The sequence below is a fragment of the Zingiber officinale genome, chromosome 4B (genome assembly GCF_018446385.1).
Source record: "Zingiber officinale cultivar Zhangliang chromosome 4B, Zo_v1.1, whole genome shotgun sequence".
Taxonomy (NCBI): domain Eukaryota; kingdom Viridiplantae; phylum Streptophyta; class Magnoliopsida; order Zingiberales; family Zingiberaceae; genus Zingiber; species Zingiber officinale.
In genome coordinates, this window is record NC_055993.1 from 72,291,215 (window position 1) to 72,296,244 (window position 5,030).

The following is a 5,030-nucleotide window of genomic DNA, read 5'->3' on the forward strand; positions in this document are numbered from 1 at the left end:
GTTATATTTTTCACACTGTTGATGTTCAACCTGATTGTCATTGTGGATTCAGGGCAATAACTGCACTAATTGGGTATGGTGAAGAGGGTTGGTTTTAAGTACGATTCAAGCTTATTGAAGAGATTCAAAAAAATAAGGATCTCTATGATCAACTTTATCTAGATCGAAATTTGGTAACCAATCTATTATTCTCATTGAATTGGTTAGAGCCGTGGACACCAGAAATGTATTGGATGGACTCTATGCCTTTGGAAATTGTTATTGCATCAAGGTACAATCTTGTACTACATACATTTGGTGAGAATGTTGGGAGTTGTTTTACTCACTTGCCATTAAGAACTCCTCCAGTTCCAAACCGATAACATCAAAAAATAACTATTAGTCATATTAGCAATCACTTCGTACAAATTTTTTTACATCCTAATTATCCTATACCACCCATTCCAATGTGGTGGTGGTTGGCTTCTACATTACTAAGGAGATGTTCCTTGTGGTTGGCGACACACTATCCAGCGGATTCCCAATCTGCTGGGCGGCTGGGATTTGCTCCGGTGGGTTGTTTAGACAACAATGGCTTCTAGAAGTGACGATGGAAAAGATCTCTTCTGTGCGAGAGAAATTAAAAACAGCGTTTGCTGCCTTGTCTCCGGAGGAAATCGAGCGGTCTTTGGCAAACCGCGATGGAGGAGAGGACCAGGCGTCGACCGCAGTGGGCAGCGGTGATCATGGCAGTGGGTGTCGCGTGCGCGGCAGTGGCTGCTGCGGCGGGGAAGACTACTCACGGCCGCCAGTGAGGGAGGCTGGCAGCGGCTCGTAGTTGTGGAGAGAAGGAAAGGCTGGTGGTGACAAGCAGCGTCGGCAAACGGTGACTCTGTCGATCCTTTATCCTTTTCCAAATTATTTTCTCCCCACCGCCTCATCTTTCTTTGCCCCAACCTTATCACATTCGCTTCTCCATGCACGTCATACAGGCACGCACGCCCGTCGATACAAAACGAGCCAGGACTTGCATGCATGATCCGACCAAAAACCCTGACTCAGGCGCACACACATGCACCCAGAGGCAAGGCCAAAACCAAAACTAATCGAGCAGCTCGCGCAGCCTCGAGCATCCGTTAATTTCCTTGCTCGTGATGCAACTATTTTCACTGTGACCTCGTCTGCCTTTCTCCATTTACACTAAAGCCTGCGCTGCCTACGGCTCCACACACACACACACACACACAAACTGCGTCTGCAGTCCGTGCATGCACCCGCCCTGCTCTAACTTTAATTTACAGATAACCCTCTCTCATTCTCTTTCTTTCTTTCTTTCTCATCTAGCGTGAAGGGTTCCAAATCCGAATGTGACCGTGAGTTTCATGACCATCAAATGTTTAGATGAGCAGGGGCAGTGTAGGTAGGTGGCTACATGCATGAGCTGCTACAATTTCGGAATCAACATTCCTTAATTCCATTGGGGGACCATTCGACATTATACATTCATTGAATAGTTAAAGCTGGTCTGTGTTATTGGGCCATAGCGTAAAGATAAATATAGCTAGCTAGCTGCGGGGACCCATGCCATTACCTCATGTCTTTGAGGATTTAAGTGAGCAATGCCAAACTCGGTAGATCGGCCCCTGCGCTGCGAGATACCTTTACCTGATCATATGAATATGGCTGGCATTCGAAATAAGATCCATCAGTTAAGTGACCATTATGACAGTTACTAATGGTCATGCAGAGAAATATCACCACACAATTAATTAACGGCTGTTAAATGTCGTAAGTTACCAATATATTTGTTATAATTAATTAAGCATTTGTTATTGTTAAGGGTGTAAATAAATCAAGCCGCTCGTGAACTATTTAGATCTTAGTTTGAAAAGAAGTTCGATCAAGTTCGTTTAATTAGATTAACAAGCTGAGCTCGAGCTTGATTTCGAGCTCCAAACATTAACGAGCCAAGCTTGAACTTAACAGTATTTGGTTTATAAACTCATGAACATGTTCATTTAGAGGCCGGTGAACGTGTGTGTATATATATATATATATATATATAATTGATATCCATGAGTGAAATTCAACGCGGGTTATCTAACACTGTCAAAATCCAATTTTTTTAATCTCTCTCATATGAATGCAACAACTTTTCTCTCTTTCCTCTTAAATTAAAATAAACAATTTTTCTCTTTTTTCTTAAATTAAAATAAAATTCTCATTTCTCTCTCCTATAATTGCATGTAACAATCACTATAGTGCTAATTTTTAAAGATGATGTAATTGCTACAACTTTGTAACATCTACTACACAATAACTATAACACGTTGTAGCAATTACTGCATTATTAGCTACTTCACCGTTATAGCAGCTACTACACAGTTGTAGCAGCTAAAGCACCATTGTAACAACTACTGTACCATTGTATCACCTACTGCATCATTGTAGCAGCAACTGTATCGTTGTAGCACCTACTGCACCGTTGTACCAACAACTACACCGTTATGGCCACAAATGCACCGCTATAGCAGCAACTACATTGTTGTAGCAACAACTGCACCACTGTAGCAACAACTGCACCGCTGTAACAACAACTGCACCGCTGTAGCAACAATTGTACCGTTGTAGCAGTTACTGCACCGTTATTGTAGCAATTACTGCACTATTGTAACAATTACTGCACAATTGTAGTAGGTACTGCACAGTTGTAGCAACTACTGCACAGTTGTTATAGCTACTGCACAATTGTAGCAATGATTACACCGTTATAGCAGCTACTGCATAGTTATAGTAGCTACTATAATGTTGTAGCAACTACTATGTAGTAACTGCTATAAACATTGTAACATAAGTACCACAATGATTATTGCATGTAATAATAGGAGAGAGAAGATATAATTTTATTTTAATTTAAGAGTAAAGAGAAAAAAATTATTGCATGCAGATGAGAGAGAGATTAAAAAAATTGAATTTTCGCCGCATCAGATCGCCAACGTCGGATGTCGCTCATGGTCACGCAGGAAGCGTCAGGCAGCATATCATTATATGATATTATATAATAACAAGCCGAGTTCGAACTAATCTCATTTAACTCTTAAACAAGTTATTTTCAAATCGAGCTCTAGTCATTCACGAACTATTTAATTTCTTACAAGTCAAGTTCGAGCTTAAAATTTGAAGCTATAATCGAACTCGAGTCGAGCTCGAGCTTAGGTAAAATGAACCGAGCTCGAGTTTGAGTCGCTTACTGTTTGACTCAGCTTTGTTCGATTACACCTCTAGTTATGACTTAATAGTAGAATTTTACTCTAACACAAATGGTCATAAGAGTATTGGTGGAACACTAAACCAAATTTCATTATTAGAAGTCTAAATCAATTTACATTATTAATTGAATTATGTATTGATTAATTAAATTTTCTATTATATGCATTTGTTTTAAAAAATATAATAGTGTAATTAATATAGGAAGAAACTAAATTACTTTTGGACTTCCTTTATGTAAGCTCAGTTGCATCATGAGAAAAATAATGATAGAAAAAGTTAAAAAAAATTCCTAGTTATATTCCTCTTTCAATTCTTTATATTCCTCCACCATCCTAAAATATTATATCTTTACTATCTTCAATTAATATCAGAGTTGTATTTTCAAGAAAAATGGCCACCAAAAATATTACTATGATTGTAAATGAATTAAATGTTCATAGGCAAGTTTGATGTTCAACTTGATAAAGCTTATTTATATTCATTCAATACATATAAAGTTAATTATATGAATAAAATTGAACAACTCATTAAACTAAATAAACAAGCTTGAACATATATGCGTTCAACTCATTAATATTCTAAACAATGTTCATGAATAGTGAATAATGTTTGTGAACAAGGCTTATGAATCATGTTCATTAATAAAATGTTCATCAATGTGGTAAACAATTAAATAAAGTAACTTTTAAAATGAACAAAAAAAAAAAAACTTTTACTATCAACCTTAATAACTAATCAAGTAAGTTTAAAACTATAAAATTTTCAAACAAGCTTAAAATGAAAGCTTAATAGCATCTAAATGAATCAAGTTCAAACTCATAAAAAAAATTAAGTCAAACTTGAACAACTATTTTACTTGCTTTGGTCATTTTAGCTTCAGCTTGACTTAACTTGGTTACCTTATCAAATAGGCTTGACTCAACTTAGCTCATTTACAACCCTAAATATTACCACTCCATTTCCACATACTTTCAATGGAAAAGATTATGATTATCAGAGTAACAAATTTAAAATTTATCTAAAAGCATTTGGCTTATGAAATATATTTATAAATCTAAAATTGAAGAAGCCTTAGTGACATCGAAAAGAAAGCATTGATGGAGAATCAAAATGACACCAATACTCTCAATCAAATCAATCTCGCAATAGACAAAGTGGTGTGTCAGAAAATTTGCAAAGTAAATACATTAAAGCATTTGATGCAATCAACCTCTAAAGTTTTGATGTTTATTTGACAATATATTTAATGATATCTGGCCAAGGTTGACCAAGTTAATTAGAAGTCCTAATAGGTCAAGACTAACCTAGTTAAAGGATAAAGTTCAGTAAGGTCAAGGTTGACAGGATGACTACAAAGGTAGATGTCTTGATAGGTCAAGGATGACCTAGGAAAAGGTAGAAGTCCTGTCAGGTCAAGGTTGATCTTGTTGGAACCCCAAGGTTGTTTTGGTGTGATCAACAAGTTAAGTTAGGTCCTGTGTGTTTTTAACCTTGTGTCTAAGTGTGCAGGAGCTTAGGAGCACAAGTAGTCGAGCAAAAGACGCAACTAGCGAGAAGGACGGCATGCGGTGCGTCCGAGGGACGGGCACTGTGGAAGAGTACATCGACGGACGAGAAGGAAGCGTGCAGTGGTTCCAAGGGACAAGAAGCCGGAGCGAAAGACTACTCGAGGAGCAAGAGACGCAGCTAGCGAGAAGATCAGCACGGGGTGTGACCGAGGGACTAAGACTACGGATGAGTACGCTGGCGGACGAGAAGGAAGCACGCGGTGATTCCGAGGG